Below are 21145 nucleotides of genomic sequence, written 5' to 3' on the forward strand. Positions count from 1 at the left end.
TAATTAAACCGCCACTACTTAAGGCCAAGCCACATTGATAGTCCTGCGGAAACTAATAGGCCTAACGATGAGGCTCATTCAAAGAAACTAGCCGCTTCACTTGATCAACACCTAAATTAGCTAACCAAATGCGAGAATCGGTCTTCAGAAGCGCCATAAGTTCCATACCAGGGATTATATCACCCAAGTTTCTCCAAACCTGATTGTAATTAGACATGATCATCTCATGAAGTTTTAGCCATAGGAAGATTCTCACATACCTTCCAAGACCTCTCCAGTATCAGCAGTTTCCGCATCGACAAGCAAAGGTTCATTCGAAATCATTTTAATGTCTGATTTAGCAGAAATTTCCCAAAAGAAGCCATCTTTGAGTGTCATTTCAGACATAACTACCAATCTACCAGTACTCCAGTAGGAGTGGTAACTGAGTTGAGCCCGCTCAAAGCTCAGCCCGAGCCCGTAAATTAATTTCGAGCCCAAGGTTAGCTTAACCAAGTACAACCGGCGCTTGAAGCACGAATAGTGAACTTGCTTCGGTTAACCTTTTTTTTTCCTTATTCAATTTCTTGATTTAATACTTCCCTTATAATCTTTATTTATTTTTACGCTCGAAAACACGACTTTGACTATAAAGTTTGATTTATATATTACTTCGTGTAAACATTTGAAATAGTCCAATTTTCATGTTTTTGTATGTAACATTACTCTAATTATCCGTGAGATGACAACTGGAGTGAATTATACTCAAATACATCTCTCTCTAAAAAACCTCCATCCTCTCTCTAAAAAAAGAAAACCCTAAACCTTACTTTTGATCCGCCGCCTCTCCTTACCACTCACTTCCCCTCCTTCTCCCCCTACCCAATCGTCGGAGATGGGGCCATTCCTTGACTTATCTCCGGTGATTGAACACGTTTTCTCTCTATTGCGGTCCTTTATAGCTTGATCAAACTCTCTTCTTTTTGCCGGATCTTGTTTCCGTCTTGATCGTCCGGTGGGCTAGGTTGGTGTTTCGTGTGGCCACTCTGAGATCGTTCCGTTCCGCCGTTCCCGTGTCCTGTCATCGAAAGCGTTGCATGCAACCTAGGGGTTCTTCCTATAACACCCCCATACACCAAGATGCCTTACCAAGACCACCTAGCGCATGAGAATGCTACCATCTCGGTAACCCGAGGCATAGTAATCAAAAGTTACCATCAAAAAACGTACTTTAAGTAAATAAGTTTAAAGTGATTACATCAAAACCAAAACTAGAAAGTACGATACAACTGTTCCAAACCAAAAATCCAACTAAGTAAATAAAATGTCATGACACAACAGCGGAAGACTACTATCTGACTCGTGGTGACTCCATCCCCAGCCAATCCTGCGCACATCCGAGAGGTACCTGCTAAACAACTGCTCACCATCTCCGAATGAATCCCCACAGTTTTCAAAACATTTAAACGGGGCCAGTTACTGCATAAACAATATAAGACAATACAACAAACAGATACACAATCACAATCCTCCAACACCGTCACATCACCAAACATCTAACTACACACTAAAGTGTGTAGCCCTGCCAGAATATCCATCGCAACAGATATTCCACACCGCCAGTGGGAGCCCGCAGCCGTTCCCGCCTAAGGCCCGCTCATCTCCATCGAGCGAATAACCCATGTTCCTTAATGTGCACATCTCCCTTGTGACGGGAACCACAAGGGGTGAATCAAGGGCGTGAAGCAACTCCCGCAAGTGTCTCCACTCAGCCGATGGCGCACATCACGAACACAAATAATCAACAACAACCAATTACAATACCAACAATACCAAAATCGATTACGATATAATACATGCCAATCAACCAACAACCATTTTATAATCATTTACACAATAACCGAGTAGGGAAACCCTACATTTTCGCAATCCGCTATAACTGCTGCCAATCACACAAATGTACAAAAGTACCACATCGTCACCTACAACAATAATCAACAATTACACTTCATAAACCGGCTTCTACCCAAAACCCCCAAATCACCCAATTAGGGTTAGAGCAACATTAACTAATTGACATAAAAACAGTACAAGGATCTTACCCACAATACGACGACCACAAAGATATAAAGAACTCCGAAATCCGACAATCCTAGCCCCTTGATTTTATAGCAATGAGAGAAGAGAATTCGACGTTGTATTGTTTTTCTTTTGTAAAAAGGTTTAGAATAAGGTAAAAGTGAAAAGGAACTGACGAAAACTCTTTATATACTCTTCACGCGTTGCTAACAAAACCCAGCCAAAAACTTGTAAAACCCGACTTACTCGATCGAGTAACTAAGGTACTCGATCGAGTTGCCCTTACTCAATCGAGTACCCATCAGGCAGAACGTACTAAAGAATGGAAAACCAACTTACTCGACAGAGTAAGTCCTACTCGATAGAGTACCCAACAGCTCATAAATTTGAAGTATTACAGTCTTCCCTCCTTAAAAATGAACTTCGTCCCCGAAGTTCAAGCCCAACTTATAAAACATGAACACCTAACACTAACTCCACCAACCATTCCTACTTCCACAACACGGCTCACGATATCGTCTCAACTATAGCATAGCCTCTCGATACTAACTCCATAATACCAACCACAAATGTCGCTAACTCCGTCTCGCTAACATATTATGCACTAGCAAATCCAATTTCAAGACAATCCACCAAACAAGACCAACCACCAAAACGGAATGTTACATTCTACCACCCTTAAAATGAACTTCGTCCTCGAAGTTTACTTACACTCATAAACATCATACTACTACAAGCCTTGCCATGACCTTTAATAAAATCGACTACAACACAACTTCATCCTTTATTCTACACCAAGGCTCAAACTTCCTAACATACCGCAACATGTACAACCATCAAACTCTCTTTGTCGCATCCTACTCCTCTTAAGATAAATGTTAAGTCTTCGTAACCCACTAATAATAGATCCTTTGCTATACTTCCCATAATCTTCTTCACTACCGCATGTCAACGATAACCCACTATAACCTCAACACCTACAACCATTCCTATATCCAGGGCTCTCTTTCTCTAACAGTTCTCATATCTCAAATCATTCGGCACCCCACTTAACCCATACCACAAAATTCTTAGCATAACCAATACTCCAACTCTTCCACATTACCGCAAAACGACATACCTCTCTACAATGCACCTATCTCCAAAATCATAACCCACGATTCACAATTGTTACACACAATCACATTAGATCCTCAAGTTCTCTCTTTTATGGCCGCAAAACTCATCCTGAACTTAACATGATACTAATTTCTAACACTCCATACCTATTGTCCCGATAGAAGATTATGAGCAACCTGCAGCTTCAAGTTCAGTACAACACATGTTCCACAAATCACTTGCCATTACTATGTCAACCAATGCCTCCTCTAAAAGAAGGTCAAAAGTACTCCAACAACCTCTCGCAACTGTCTCCCATCAACAGAATATCACTATATCATGACAGCAACTGAAACATACGCAACTCTCTTCCATATCATACTCTACCCTCACTCCCAAGCCGAAACTGGTTAGAAACATCAATAAACAAAACAACAATCTATATGTCCAAACCAAAACTCACAGGAAATAGTAGTAAACAAAACAACAATCTATATAACTGGTATACACTTTCGAAAACTCGTCTCATAAGTATCCCGCCTACTCCACCATGACTGATGACGGCATCGCAACGCCGCAGCGCGAAAATACTCGCATCACAACACAAAGTATCGTGCCCGGATCGCCACCCGAGGCACAACAATCACATCGATAGTCATCGCAACTTATAAAATCCCATAAACACTGACTCAGCATAACTTCCTTGACAAGAAAAATTCCTTAAAACCGCTCAACTAAATCACAACGTAACATATAACACGGAATAAGCAGAATAACCTTATGAATATCATCCATACTCTTACTCATGAGGTCGGAACCTCAAACTATCACTTACATGTATCATAAATACACATACAAGTATAACTAGCCATTCCAGATCATCAAATTACCACTTTTGAATATCATCCTATTAGATTACCGTACACAACATATGACGCGAAACACTCAGATAACGACTTTATAACTATCACACCATACCACTATTCGTGAGGTCAGAACCTCACACAAATACTTACACACATCATAGACCCATAATCGAATCTAACTAACCAATCCTGATCACGTAAGTTACCACTAGATAATGGGTATCTCTCACCCAAGCTTAAACGCATATGCCCTACACAACTCATTCTCCCGTCGCTTAAATATCACCACCTGGCACATGTAACCATACCATTAATACCCAACTACTAGCAGACGCATCCTAAATCCACATCTCATACTCCCTCACAAACATATATACCAATCCGGCCTCCACAAAATCAATCTCTCTAGGACGACTATCTTCTCTATTTAACGTCATCCTTAACTACTAGTGATAACATCACAACACCACCATCTTTCGTATAACAAATCTCTTACAATCACCTCTAAACATAACAGTTCATTTCTATTTCGGTTAGCATCCCAATTAACAAACAACAAATCTGTCAACAAAATTTACCTCAGCATTCATCCCAATTATGTCCTTAGTTGTATCGTCACCAAACTCACCACCAAAATATCATATCATGCAAATACTTTATCAACTTTTTACTTTCCTTAATTTCTCTAAACTCATGGCTAACATTTTGTCCCGGAACTCCTATACAACCATTAACTTACACTCTCTCATGATTCCTTACTTTTATGCTCCTTAACTCCGATCAACGTTCTCTCAGCTTACTTCCATCATTCTTTTCCCTTTTCACTCAATAATACCAATTAATAATTTATCTCCTTCCTCATTCTACATAACTCTTTAGTAATCCGGTTACCTTCTCGTTGCTCCACAACTCAAATTCTATTAGTTCATATCAATATCTTCTCATTCTTTTGATCCTCTCTCATCATGCTAATCACTCACACTTGTCACCATTAAGTCCACACAACAAATGGTTACTCTTCAATTAGTTGTATCTTCCTTTCGTATCCCTAGGAAACCAAAAATTCACCTCATACCGTTAATTGCCCAAAGAATTACACATTAGGCTCACCTCTTAATAATTCAAATTCACAAACTCAGCCACTATCTATAAATCCACGTCGCGGCATAACTCCATCTAAGTTCGCTATATACCATTCTTCTCCATCCCTATACAACGACCTTCCATTATATATATTCTTAACCAACCCAGTTATAACTATCTCCCTCCATAAATCCTTAAACATCCCAAGTTACCACCATTCCCATCCCTCATTTCAATCTTTTCATTCTCACGTTCCTTAAACTTACATCACCCCTTGCCTATATTCACTTACCTTTACATTACTCAAACTCGTGATTATATCACTCACCATATCTCAAAAAACATGCTCCTTGCGTCGATAAACTCACCAATCTTCCCTTTCGTTTTCCACTATCCATCACAACCACATATAACCCATGTACTCCCCACTAAACTTATACCCATCATAAGGTGCTACTCCTTACATCATAAGATTGGGTAACTTATGCATCATGACCAACACATATGTAAAACAATGCATAAAGAAGCAAAAGAACATCTTTAGAATAACTATGACATACATGGAGGTAAAAAAGATAAGCATAAGACTAAAACAAGGGTTACTAGATCGAGTACAGCCTACTCGATGGGGTAGGTGAAGATCAGAAGCACGCATAATAAATTACCAGGGCTACTCGATCGAGTAAGGGGTACTCGATCGAGTACCAAGAGGTGTACTCGATCGAGTAAGGGCTACTCGATCGAGTACCCTACGCAGTTCTCAGCACTGTCCAGTTTTCGGAAAACGGTCATATCTCACTCGTTTCTTGGTCATTTTGGGCGTGCGACCTATCGTTAGAATCGTAAAAGACAAGCTATCACCTCCAAGTGGAATCACATTAATATCATATATGCATCTCAAGTTATAACAGTTTAAAGACAGGTCCTCTACAATCGAACCACATAACTATTTGGTTTCACATGTTACTAAATGTAGATACCTCATTTCTGCACCTCCCGCAAGCCACCCGGTGATGATTGGGCCGCATGTTTGGTACACGGAACGATTTATGACAATTCGTAAGTTTATCGTCAAGTGATAACTCAATACTTGTATCTACCCCTTGGTCGTCATCTACGCGCCGTTACGGTCGTTTTGACATTAATTAGAGTTCATTTGGAGTCCGGGTCAAAAACCGTCTTCATTTCCTAATAAACCATTAAAATGCCGAGTCAGAATGTTATGGAATGTTCCGGATATTTCTATTCCATATTTCAATTTTTTAATCTTTGGCAAAATATATCCCAAAATTATATTTTAAAGCAATAAGAAAGTTGAGATCTACCGCAATTCCATAACAGAAATGCGGAAAATTTTTCTTCGGCAGGAGGAAACTCCTGGGGAAAGGACGCAGCACCTGTTGCGCCTCTTCCAAGAGCCGCAGTGGTTGCTGCGCCTCTTCCCAGCTCCTTTCTGCGTATTTTAAGATCTTTTCGAGATTTGTTTCCAAAGTTTTACCGAAACCCTAATTCCTCCGTGTGATTAGTATAAATAGGAAGCTTCGTTCCTCATATTACTCACGCGAGTGTCCGCCCTTCTCTTCTCCCTTTGCATTCTAAGACCGTGCTCTTGCTTATTGGCGTCTACGTGCTTGAACTTTCGACCACGTAAGCTCAGATCCTTCTGAGTACCAGCCTCGTTTTGCATGACCGACCAATTTGACCAACTCCACTCAATCAACTTAATCAATTTTGCTTAATTCCTCTTAAGAGGGCACTTTCGTCATACATTCGAGTCGAGCAATCACTAATCGTGAACTTAGTCAATCTCGTTTCGTCAAACATGTAAGTCTGAGGGTGTAAATCCCATGTTTAATTATTGTACTCTTTTATTGTATAAATTATTGTAAGATTTACGTCGAAAACATATTTAAAACCGATTTATAAAACCTTTTATAAACCCTTTTTTCGGATTAACAGAGGACAGACGTCGAGAAGAAACGCAGCAACTGCTGCGCCTCTTCGAAGAGTCGCAGCATATGCTGCGCCTCTTCCTGAAGTTGCCGCTGTTTCTGCTTTTCTTCTTCTTCCCTTGTTCTTCGTTGATTCGTCTTTTTTATTTCGTTTTCTTTATTTTTCTTTATTATTCATTCGTATAATAATTTTAGCATATAATTAGTAACTTCTAACTTTTAATTTCCGACTTAAATCCCAAATAACCAATATTTGCGGGTTTTCGTCATTAAAATCAAATCCGGGTTTTAGAGATTCGATTCGTTCATATCAAGTCTCTGAAATTCATCTTTTGTATATTTTTGTCTGTTATCACCTAATCTAATTGAACTTGTGTAAATAAACCTGATTAAATCGTATTAGCGAACCTAATTAATTTATGTTGGCCAAAGTTTGTAATTAATTCATTTGTAATTAGTCTTTAATTCGTTCTAATTAATTTGAGTCCATTCTTTATTGCTTTTATGACCCTTTCGCATGTAAATAATCTATTAAATCACTTTCATCCGAGTCAAATATCATTAATCGATCATTAAATTACCCACGAACATTAACGATATGCAGTTCCGACTTCACAGCCAGAACTCACCTCAGGAATAGACGCAGTGACCACTGCGCCTCTTCCAAGGGACGTAGCTCTGCTGCGCCTGTTCTGAGGTGAATTCTGTCTCTGAACTTCCGTTTCTGCTTTGACCTAGTTCATTAGCTTACCTATCAATCGGCCATTAATCGTAGTATCATTACTAATCTGTTCGTTTTCTACCGTTAATTTATTTTTCCCTTTCTTTTCTCAAATTATCCGTTTTAAGTGTATTTTCGACGTAAATCAGTCAAACCATTGTAATTTATTGTAATTTTAATTATTGTATTTTATTGTATCTTTATTATTGTTTGTTTGCTTCCACATTTAATCAACGTTAAATCCCTACTTCGACCCTAATGTATGTTTAATTACGTGTTCACCGACTTAGTTAACCTTCACATGCTAGGTGTAATTTGTTGGATGTTGCATTGCATGCATATAATCAACAGCATATCAAGTATAGATGATTTTCCCTAATCATTAGTAGAGGCCGCTATCGAGGCGGGCGGGATTAGGTGTTCGATCAAAAGAGCTTCCTAATACGTACCCTCACCCCTTACTCCAGATCTCTGTGAACATCCGTGTTCATTGGCATCCACGAGAGTCATTCTAGACATAGAATGCTAAGGGTAACGAGTTCTTAGTGTCTATGTCATTACTTTGTGTCTTGACATGATGCGAAGTATTCGAACGGTTTCCAATTTTCCACAATAAATTGGTGGCGACTCCACAAATGCAAACGCTTGTTTTCCCAAGCGACCCCGTGGGCCCCCCGTGTCCACAGTTTGGCGACTCCGCTGGGGAGTAATACACTTACGTGTTGCCAAGGGTAAAACTTGAAAATTTAGGGAATAGTTTATATGAGACAGTTGTTGGTTTTCATAACTCGGTCTTCCTAGACCGTTTTAGTCGGCCTTCCTAGGCCCAACCCCACCCATTCGACCAATCGTCCCGTTTGGACGGTCCAAATTCTTATATGGGCCTAAGGATGGATAGCGATTGACGTCAACCATACCATGATGCTTACTGTTGTTTGTATCAAGGGCTTTAACTACTCGAAGGAATGGACTAGGAATCGACCTTACTCCTGTTTGGTACGAGGCTCTCCACAGACCCCGGGTTTGATTGTTCGGTATGGCGACCCACCCTTTAAACCAAAACCCTTTTAAATGCACTCAGCATACCGTTATAATCCCTGTTGTAATGCTTGTATCATATGTGATCACCATTTTCTAAACAAAACCATGACGAATTTTGTAAAATTAAAAAACCCTTTCAAAATGTAAATATTTTCGAAAAAGGCCCAAATTAGCGCAAAATGAGTCAAAACTCTGTCCAAATATCGAGTCAAAAATCGGGCCTCAAAAAGCCCATTTCAAAACCTCACTTCGAGTCAACACTCCTGCAACTACACTACAGTTGGTTAGGACGAACATTTCAGAACTTTGCCATTTTCAAATCTCACTTACACAAGTGGCGCACTCCCACTTCACAGTTCGAGTCTTTTCTTTGAGTAAGTGTGCTAGAATGGTCGATCGTGTTTTGATTCGTCGTCAATCTCCTATCCAGTTTCCAAGATGCCCGGAACTAGTCACGCAAGTGTCAATGGACAACCACCGAATGGTAATGATCTAATCCTAGCTGCGCTCGTTCGTCTCCATACAAATAAAGAACAAGCTTATGAACGCCTTAATGCCATCAAGATCCGAATTGTTGCGGTAGAAACTAGACTACCTCCTGTAGAAGATGACATTCCCAGCCAATGTGTGAATAACAACCTTCCACCTTATGTTGGACAACCAGAAACCAATCCTCCAGTAGGTCTTACTGAAGCTGAGAAACGACTCCAATACTTGGAGGAGCAATTGATGTACCTCAAAGGGGATGATATCTATAGGGAGAACAATCGCAAGTATGAGGCCGTGAGTGCCAAATTACCAACCAACTTCAACATGACTGATATCCCGAAGTTCAAGGGACATGAAAACCTCTTGAACCACATTCGTGCTTTCAAAGACTACATGTCTATCAAAGGCATCAAACCCGAGATGTTCTTAAGGATATTTCCTTCATCTCTCGACACCATTCTTAAGCAATGGTTCTACTCCCTAGAATAAAAGAAGATTGCCACCTGGGACGACGCCGCAATCGAGTTCGCTAAACAATACGCGGATAATGCTGAAATCCAAGTCAATATGTGCACTCTAGAGGTTCTTACCCAAAATAAGAAATAAGGTTTCACCGACTTCCTAAGTAGGTGGAGGAAGACTAGTACCCAACTTGTCGAACATCCAGATGAAGCTACTCTTGTGGAAAAATTCGTGGACAACTTAAGGCCCATTTATGCAAATCACTTGAGGTACCAAAACATTAAGACCTTCAAGGATCTAACTGTACTAGGGACAAGAATTGAAGATGACATCCGTAAAGGACTCTTGTCCAAAACGGTAGGTCGTGGATATCAAGGCTCAACAAGTTGTTCCTACGGCTCTACTAGCAAGACTGATTAGGTTAACCTTCTCGAACCATCAAAGAAGAATAACCCACAAAGAAAGTTCACAAACATTAGCGATACATACTCCAATGCTTTTAAGAGGTCGATGAAACAGGGTAAGCTCCAACCCATAGGGCCTACATCTGATCCAGAAAAGAAGTCCAAGTTCTGGGATGAAAATTCATACTGTGAATATCATAGAGGTAAGGGACACGATACGGAGAAATGTTACAAGCTAAAGCATGTCATTCAGGACATGATCGAAGACGGTCGCCTACCCATACCACCTGGAGGTAAGCCTAACAATACTCAGAATCCTCTTGGAGTTCTGATGATTACAAATGAAGAGTCCACGTTGGATTGCTCACATCTTATCTCCCCAAGAGAGGAGGTAGTCAATCGGATATGGACGGATAGTGAGGAAGATGTCTACCTCCAGGATCTTCCCTTAATCAAATGAGCCGAAAACATCATGGATGAGATCATTACCACACTAGGCGCCGAAACCAGTTTGAATCAGCAAAAAGGATGGAGAAAGTCGATCAAATGGACAAACAACCAAGGAAAGCTCTTCAAGCTCACCACTGGAGAAGGAGAGATGTTTAAAGGAGAACCAGAAGACCACGAATTCGAGTCAGAGTCGGAGTCGGAGTCGGAATCAGAGCCGGAGTCTAGAGAAGTTCCTATAGAGTCTCCTCCTGTCGTCAATCCCAATCCCCTTGTTTCTCCTAGCTTAGCATCAAGTAGTAACAGTAGTTCGGGAAATGTCCCAACAACTGTCCCTTTGCCGCCACTGATTATTGAACAATTATTTTCAAAATTTAATATGAATAAATCAGATTCTGCTTACTCTTTGTGTTATTCTGAATGCAATTCTATTTACGATGATAATGAGGATGACCCAGACCTAGACTCAATTGAACTACCTCCCTACATAACCAAAGAAATATTACAAGAGGGGGAAGGGGAACCAGTTATAGAGAACACTGAATCCATCAACGTAGGAACTGAACTAGAACCCCAGGAACTTAGGATAGGGACAACCTTGAGCCCAACCGAAAGGGCTAGTTTCATAGACCTCCTACACGAGTTCAAAGACGTTTTTGCTTGGTCCTACAAAGACATGTCAGGGATCGACATGGATATTGCCGAACATAGAATTCCGATCAAACCAGGTTTCAAACCTATTAAACAGAAGCTTCGTCGAATGAGGACAGAATGGGCTCTTAAGATCAAAGAAGAAGTCGATAAACAATTCAAAGCCGGGTTCATCAAAGTTTCCGAGTACTCGGACTGGGTGGACAACATTGTACCCGTACCCAAAAAGGATGGTAGAATCCGTGTTTGTGTTGATTTCAGATACTTGAACAAAGCAAGTCCCAAGGACGACTTTCCTCTACCACATATCGACATATTGGTAGACAATATAGCAGATCACGCGTTGTTATCCTTCATGGACGGGTACACGGGATATAATCAGATCAAGATGGCCATAGAGGACATGCATAAGACTGCCTTTGTTACTCAATGGGGTACCTACTGCTATACTGTTATGCCGTTCGAATTAATCAATGTTGGAGCTACATATCAACCTACTGCAACCACGCTCCTACATGACATGATGCACAAAGAAGTCGAGGTGTATATAGATGATATGATCGTCAAGTCCAAGGATAGACAGGGGCACATTAATAACCTTCGCAAATTCTTCTTAAGACTACGAAAGTACAACATGAGGCTCAACCCTAAAAAATGTGCATTTGGGGTGACGTCAGGCAAGCTTCTAGGATATGTCGTCAGTCAATGAGGAATAGAAATCGACCTTTCCAAAATCAAAGCTCTAGTCGAAATGCCACAACCTCAAATAGAGAAGGAGGTTAGAGGATTTTTAGGCAAGGTTCAATATATAAGTCGATTCATATCGAAACTTACCATAATCTGTGAACCTATTTTCAAAAAGCTAAAGAAAACAGATCACACCATATGGGATGACGACTGTCAAAAGGCGTTCGACAAAATCAAGGAGATACTAGCCAAACCACCAGTGCTTATGCCTCCTCAACGAGATCAACCTCTTGGTTTATATCTCATAGTGACCGAAACGGACATGGGGGCTATGCTAGCGCAAACCGTCGGAAAAGAAGAGAGAGCTATCTACTACCTTAGTAAGAAGTTCTTAGAGTATGAATGCAAGTACAGACCGCTCGAAAAGACATGCCTCGCTCTTGTGTGGGCAACAAAGAAGCTACGCCATTACATGCTTAGCTACTCCGTCAAGGTATACTCCAAAATGAATCCTGTCAAATACCTCTTCGAAAAACCCGTTCTCAATGGACGCCTGGCAAGATGGACCCTAATGCTTTCAGAGTTCGATCTCAAATATGTACCTCTGAAGGTTATAAAAGGGCGCACCGTCGCCGAGTTCTTTGCAGATAATCCCATCAACGACACCCAAGTAATAGACACATGGTCATTTCCGGATGAAGATATACTTCAAAGCAATGTAGATTCTTGGGACCTTTATTTTGATGGAGCGTCGAACCTAAGAGGGTTTGGAATTGGTGTATTGCTCATTTCTCCTGAAGGCGAGCATACACCACTCTCTATTAAACTCGACTTCGAGGTGACAAATAACGCAACAGAATACAAAGCTTGCCTCATTGGACTACATGCGGCAGTAGGCTTAGGCATCAAGAATCTTCGAGTTCACGGAGATTCATCCTTGATCATCAACCAAATTACGGGGTCTTGGAAAATTCGGAGTGAAAGTTTAGCACCCTATCCGGCCAGGATAGACCAAGTTGCCCAATTCTTCGATCAAGTGACCTACCTGCATCTACCTCGAGAATAAAATCAGTTTGCAGACGCTCTTGCAAAACTTGCATATCTGATTAACATGCCAGACAATATAGTAGAAATGCCTTTATGCATCGAACGGTGGTCAAAACCAACCTATGTGCACTAAATCACAGATGAAGAGAAAAACCCAGGGAAGCCTTGGTTTCAGGCCATTCTGAACTTCAAGCTCAATGGCACTTATCCACCGGATATGGAAAAGAGAGGACAACGTGCTATACGCCTACTTGCCTCTCAATACGTCCTTATGCAAGGCGAATTGTACAAAAGAACACCTCTTGGTGTAGTTTTGCGTTGCCTTGATCATTCACAGGCACAGAAGGTGATGGAAGAGGTCCATGATGGAGAATCTGGCCCTCACATGAGTGGACCAATGATGGCAAATAAAATCACGCGCCTGGGATATTACTGGACCACAATGGAATCCGATTGCATCAAATATGTCAGACATTGTCACAACTGCCAAATCCTTGGGAATGTGCAACACATCCCTCCTTCAGTACTCTACACCATGACATCTCCTTGGCTATTTTCTGCCTGGGGAATCGACATCATCGGGAAGATCACTTCCGCTGGAACTGGAGGTCACTGTTTCATTTTGGTGGCAATCGACTATTTCACCAAATGGGTAGAGGCAGCATCTTACACTAGTCTTACAGCCAAAAACGTGGCAAAGTTCATACAAACCAATATCATCTGTCGATATGGTTGCCCACATGAGATCATCAGTGACAACGGATCACATTTCCAGGCTGAGACTGAACAATTGCTAGCCAAGTACAAAATCAAGCACCACCCTTCCTTGCCATATAGACCACAAACTAATGGCGCAGTGGAGGTAGCCAACAAGAATGTTGTCACAATCCTCAAGAAAATGATCGATAATTATCGAGATTGGCCCAGCAAGATACCATTCGCCTTATGGGGATATCGCACATCTGTTAGGACGCCCACTGGGGCTACCCCTTTCTATTTGACTTACGGCATGGAAGATGTGCAACCAGTTGAACTAGAAATCCCATCCTTACGTATTCTACTCGAAAGTCAAATTCCAGAAGCCGATTGGAAGAGAGATAGATATGAAGAACTCATCCTCTTGGATGAACGAATATTGCGCGCATTACGTAATATACAAACATATCAGGCACGTATCAAACGAGCCTTCAACAAAAGGGTTAAGCCTAGAAACATCAAAGAAGGAGACTTAGTTCTCAAATCAATTAGAGCTCTTTTACCTGTCGATCCAAGGAAAGTTCAAACCCAACTGGGCCGGACCATTCTTGGTCAAGTCCATACTCCCGGGGGGTGCGGTTAGAATCACAGACCTAGATGGGAATGAATTGGCAAACCCAACTAATCTCGACCAACTAAAACGATATTATGCCTAGAATAAGACAAAAACGCGCCTCGCGTAAAACTCACGTGGCGCTCATGCGACACGAAATAAAAACGGCCCCTGGCCCGCTGAAATAAAGCTCATGTCACCTTGCTCTTGCATTTTGACAATTCATCATCCTCATATCATCAAATAAATTGAATTGTGTTTTAGGAGTAAGTAAAGCTCATGCTCATTTTCTAGTTCGCTACAAGCTCTTGTTTAGAATAATTATTCTTTTACATTTACTCGAACTACGCGCAAGGGTTTGATTTCATTTTTTAAATGAATACGTAGGCAATCCTTCACAGGATACAACCCGTTATTTTAAATGTAAATATAAGGATATTTGCATTGGCATTTGAAATTCGACAAAAATAATAAAAGAAAAATCAAATAAGTTTCATAACTAATTAATCTTTTATTCACTTTTCCATAAATAGTAATAGTACGCCACATAATATAAATAATAAAAATAACAAATAGGCTAGGATTCTAAAAACCCCACCACTTATTATAAATAATAATAATAATAAATAATACTACGACTTAGGCTACTCCTTCATCTTTCCCTTGCCTTTGTCATTTTTATCATACTTTTTATCCCGACCACAAGCCGGGCGCTCCTGCGTTATCTTAGACCTAATCACCAAAGGTCTCTCTCGCGGTCTAGCCTTACCATTTCGATTAACCACCATCTCTACGGCAGGAGAAGCCTTCGGTTTCTTCGATGGATGAACAACTCGAAATCCGGCTTCTTCTTCTCCCTCAGTCAAATGCTTCTCGTTCTCCTTTGCCACCTCACGAAACTTGCAGTCAACAGGCTCGCGCTTCCTTAATTTCTCGTGCTTCTCGGGAGTAGTAGCCTTCCTCCATTGCAAATAGGAATCCGAAACCCATAGAGCACTAACAGAAGACTGTAGGAACCACATGTTTCTCTGAGCCCACCTGAGGGCCCATTCTCTACGACTCTCGGCAGTATGTGCCACTGCAGTTTGAGGGACGGTATCAAGCTTGGGAATCGTCTGTTTAAAGCCCACCTGCCTCATCAATCTCTCCGGAAAGATGCATACCATGAATTCCAAGGCAGGAATGCACACCGATCGAGTAAGATCCAAGGACGAAACTCCAGTAACTGACTTGAGATGCCACCATGGCTCCACCCATATGATCAAAGGACCATCTTCATTCTTCAGCTTATTCTCCCAATAGTTGCAAACCCGAGTAAAATCTACCATATAGAGTCTGGTCCTCATCGCAATCGACCGAGCATGGTACGCAGGAACATTAGCTGGGGGCTCGATCAACTGCAGACGCTCCATGAGCCAAACCTACCAAGACAGGAATTAATGCCCAACCATGTTAAAAGAAGAAAAGAAAAAAAAAGAAAAAAAAAAACGATAAAAAAAAGAAAAAGAAAACAAAGGTCGCATTCTTACCTGCAAAATGATAGGACTTCCCAAATAAGGAAGATCGCGGTTGGCTTTCTTGTTATCCAGCCCCAAAATGATCTCTCCTAGACACAGACAAGCTGGGCTTCTGCGCAGCTCCATTTGCTCAACCAAGCTCAAACAACGAGGATCTCCTCTCATTTCTTTATCGACATGCCCCTGGAGGACATAACCATGCAATAGGCAAAATCCGAATGCCCTACGCCTCGCCGTATAAGAAATCGAAGGGTCTTCCCTACTTATAAATCGATCGATAAAGTCAAGCATACGAACTCCTTTTGAGGTCACAAGGCGATCAACCTCGGCTCTAGTCAGTCCAAGCAAATCTCTAAACTTGTTTTTGTATCCTTGAGAGCTAAAGGGTATGACAGGCATATATTCCGGATCCCATCCTCCAATTGCAGCAATCTCCTCAGGAAAAGGACAGATATCACCTCCAGGGAAGGCAAAACATGAAAATTAGGGTCCCAATATTCGAGACAATCATCCAAGAACGGTTTAACAACTTTCACCAGTTTCAAACTCAAGATTGACCCCAAATTGAAAGCACCCATATCATGCTTCTTGACATTTGTAAATTCGTTTGTCCATTCTTTGAGACGGTTTTCCAAGGCATCCATGATTTGTAAATTGTTTCTATATAATAGGAGAATTTTATATTATAGATGAAAGAAGGACGGAATAATTGTGTGAATAAAAGCTCCCTCGACGTCTATATTTATACTAAAAGTTGTTTCCTAAAATCCGTCAGAACTGGCAAACTGAGGAAATGGCACAGCACTTGCTGCGCCTCTTCGAAGGGCCGCAGCTCGTGCTGCGCCTCTTCCTCAGAGGGTTTCTGTGATTTTTTTTTTCCGCGTTGGATCTTTCCTAATTCCACTTGATATAATTTCCTATTCGTATAGGTTATTGTTTTGGTAATTCCGTCAAATTACCATATATTTTGTTTCCTAATTTTCCGGGCACGCTTTTCGAGGCAAAATTGACATTTTCGGCAAATAAGCACACTTACCCATTTCATTTTATTTTTTCTTTTTTGGGCTCCCGTTTCACATTTCATTTCAAACTTATACGTTTCTTTTTTTCGTTTTTTTAGGGGGTAGCCCTCCCTACCGTCCGGTCGTTTTCGGCAATTTTTGCGCTCATTTCTGGGCAATTTTCCGCATTTTTAGGTCTTTTCTTTGTATTGCGCTAGTTTAAGCCATATGTGCAAGATGTGTTTTATGTGCGATTTCTATGTAAATTTTGGCAGCATGACGACATAAACCGTCATCTACCAAACATGCTCAAAGCTAACCGGCAGGAACAAACAAGACAACCCAATAGCAAAGGAACTCAGGCCGTCATATATACAATCAAAATGTTGTATGTACATCAAACTGGGGGGCTCTTGCCCGAAAACAAGTCTTAAGTCCAAAATGAAGTCCTAAAAGTGTACAGAATGTGTGCGGTACAAGCAACCTAAGCAACAAAAACAGAGACAAACTACTCCTGGTCGCCCCACTTAGTGACCCTGGCCTCAAGAGCAGCGATCTCGGCGTCTCGGACCTCCAACTCCCTCAACAGGCGAGCCGTCTCCTCCCGGGATTGCGCAAGCTCATGCTCCAGGACGCGCTCCCTCTGCAAATGACAAAGAAATGCCTCATTTCAATCGTTTCAAATACAAGAAAATTACAAAATTCAAAATGAAGTAAATGAAAGGTTCATACCTGTCGTCCTCGACCGCCAGCAAGTGCCTCCATGGCAGTAGACCGTAGCCAGTTGGCTACCCTCCACAAAGCCACGTGTCGAGACGGCGCCACTTGCATTTCAATAAACAAAAGGTTTTCAATAAAATGGACAAGTGTATTCTTATACAACAGCAAAAGCCAACTGAATCGGGAACTTACCCTCCGGACCAAGTGCTGCCACTCCTTTACGCCAGCGTCTGTCACCGCCTCGTCAAAGTCGCGAAGCTCGGAGATCGTCGTCATCCCCCCTGCGTTAGTGTAATCAATGGTCTCGGGATACGCTGGGGGCTCGACGCCCGCCTCCTCAACCTCCTGCAAAATTCAAATGAAGTCTTTATTTGATGATCATTCATCATTTTATCAAGTCAACTCAAATAAGGAAAATGAAGCAATTACCACGACCGGCCAGTACTCCAGCCTCCGGCGAATGAACGCAAAGTAATCCTCGCTAGGAAGAAGAAGAGCGTCGCCACCGACGTCTGCTAAGTCAGCCTCCCTCTCAGCGTCAGAAGGCTCCCTAAAAATCGTCCGAGGAGGAACGATGGGAACCGTGAAAGCATCACGAGAGCACTGACGAATCAAGCGCTCGCCCAGATACCACACTGGACCCATCGATGTCCTCAACAGCAATCGACTCGAGCTCCTAGGTCGAAGGACCTCAGCCACGAATGAAGGGGCGTCAAGGTAGTCCGCCCAAGGCCTGGGCACCCACTAAGACAAGCAAAAAAGAGGTCATTCCTATGATCGTTTCTAAAGAGTAATGAATAAGCAAGTGAAGGAAAGTGATTAAGAAGTACTCACGTCACTCAGCTTCAGGGCATTCACGCCCCGTCGACAGACATCGTAAGAAGAGCGCCGACTCTTCCTACGACACATCACCTAATCTCTCACGACGGGATAGGCACGCGACCTAGGCTTCGTCCTCTTGGGTGTAAAGCCCGGAAAGAAGGAGTCCACCCATGCCTGCAAAACAAGATGATCAATGACGATCTTTCGCTATTCGATAACAAGAAGAAATGATCTTTCATGACACGAAATGAAGGTTCATACCTCTAACAGCAGTCCAGGGCCGACAGTAGCAGGAGAAGTCCCCTTCTCCAGCAGCTCGGGACGAACCATGGCCCTCATGTAGCGAGTGAGGACCGCAAAGCCAGGAGTGACCCAGTCCCAACGACCTAGGTCACTCAAGTCAGAAAGGAAGGGAAGAAACTTCGTTGACAGCCTCTCCCCCTTGTCTCCAAGATAGAGTGAAGAGAAGAACCACCAGAGCCACATGCGAGCTCTATGATCCACCGTACAAGGAGGAGGAGCCTCCTCCCTCCCATCCACCGTCACTACCGTCGGGATCTTACCAGCAAAGTAATACCTGACGTAGGAGCTTGGCACTAACCCGGGAACCGTCGCTGCATTCGTCGCTAGGTTCCAGCCGATCAGCCACCTAACCTCGTTCGAGTCCACCCTCATGGCCGTCGACGGCCACGCCACAGCCTCCTCTCCACACGGCAAACCAGAAATCATGCCGTAATTCTACAACGTGACCCCAACCTCGCCAAAAGGCATGTGAAAGGTCGAGGTCGTGTCCCAGTACCGATCAACGAAGGCTCGAATCAGGCACAGGTTAGCCCGAAGCTTCCTTTCCTTGATCTCCCTCCACGCTCGCACCAAGGCTCCAAAATCTCCAAGCTCGATGATGGCCTACTTCTCCTCCGACAGTCTCCCGTAAGCCTCCATCATCGTCGTATAGCCAGAAAAGGTCCTCATGTTCCCAGCCTCCTATATCGATTCGACGCAAAAGCTATCTTTAGCCCGAAGTGAAAGAGAAATGAAACGGCAAATGAATAAGTAAAGAAAGATGACGAGAGAATAACAAGCTTAAAGATTTACCAAGCTCTTCACGGTCCTATAAGACAGGTGACTCTCCGCTGCCCAGATGAGATGTCGACCATCCCAATTCTCAGCCCACTGGGGTGCCCTCGCTAGCTGGTGGCCGCCTCGTCCGACGTTGGCCCGCCTCGGAGCCTCCTCCTCAGCAGCCTCCTCCTTAACAGCCTCCTCCTCGGCAGCCTGCTCAGCAAACACCGCCTCTAGCACCTCCTCGAAAGTAAGAGACGGATCAAAGTCAGTATCCACGTCCATGGGAGCCTTCCCCAACGTAGAAGCCTGTCACCTGCAAAATTAGAGTGAATTAGGCCGCGTCAAGTGACGGCGAGTCTCAGTCAAGGTGTTTTCAAGCTTTCCAGCTCCAAAAATAGCCCTTTTCTCGCCATCTTTGGCCATTTATTTCGAAACCCGACTGCTCATGTGGTAAAATGGGTCAAGGCAAGTCTAAATTCGAGCTTAATCATGGGTTTAAGTCAAAATTTCGATAGCATTTCGTTATAACGGCGATTATGCCTTAGAGAAGTGTCCTGAAAAAGCTGTCACAAATAAAAAATCCGAGATGGTATAAAGTTTACCCATCACACAAGGATTCCAAATATTTAGTTTCATCGCAAATGGGCTACGCTAAGGCCATTTTCGAAGCAATTTACGACACAGTTGTGAAACCGTCACAATTTTACTCAAATGCTCAATACTCAATGAAAATTCGAAAAGAACACATGGTTATGTTCCTTACACTACCAATTATCCATTTCTAATGTCAATTTCACAAGGCAAATTCATTTGGGGAAAAAGCCCCAAATTTTCGAGTTATTTGGGTTGAAAACCCTAATTTTCTCGACTCAAATCAAAGCAAAATACATATGTTAATGCAAGAATAGGAAACATACCTCGATTAATCATAATTAATGCAAGCTTTTGATCAAATTTTGGCGGAAAACGATTGGAATTTGAGAGAGTTTTAGAGAATTTTGTGTTTTGTTATTATGAATGAACACGGGTTCTGTCGAGTTTTTACTCAGACAGGGACAAACCCAGGAAAAGATGCAGCAGGTGCTGCGCCTCTTCCAAGAGTCGCAGCTCTTGTTGCGCCTCTTCTTCAGCTTCCCTCCAATTCGATTTTCAAAAATTCATTATAAGTTCGTTATTTATGGGCCCATCTTTGGTGCGCCTCTTCTTCAACACCATACATCGTATATTTGGTCCGTTTGATATTTATTCCTCGTCCGGACCCGTACTTCCGAGTAGACTGTGAATTGTCACAGTACTATATCAAGACTTCGCTTGCGACAACGAACGGATTTTCTCTGACGGTGTTTCGACACGCCTCAATTATTTCCCCAGCGAGAGTTCATGACAACCGATTGTTCTTCTCGAGACATGGAGTTCGCTTGAGACCGACGCAAGCAGATTCAACCTCAAGTTTTGCCGGAGTTCGCTTGAGACCGACGCAAGCCAATTTCCACCCAGCAGTTTCTACCGACGTCCTGCTGTCCTTCAATATTACTTTTTGTTTCCTCTCTGAGAGATCCCTGAAAAAATCTCCTTTTTGAAAATAAATAAATATGGTGGAGTCGCCAATATGTTTTATAAAAAAAAACATACAAAAACAATTTAACGGAAAAAGGCCCCTTTTGATCCCTGGAATGGGGACTGATTCGTCACTCCGGCCTAAACC

Source organism: Silene latifolia, chromosome 11 (assembly GCF_048544455.1).
Source record: "Silene latifolia isolate original U9 population chromosome 11, ASM4854445v1, whole genome shotgun sequence".
In the NCBI taxonomy this organism is placed as follows: Eukaryota; Viridiplantae; Streptophyta; class Magnoliopsida; order Caryophyllales; family Caryophyllaceae; genus Silene; species Silene latifolia.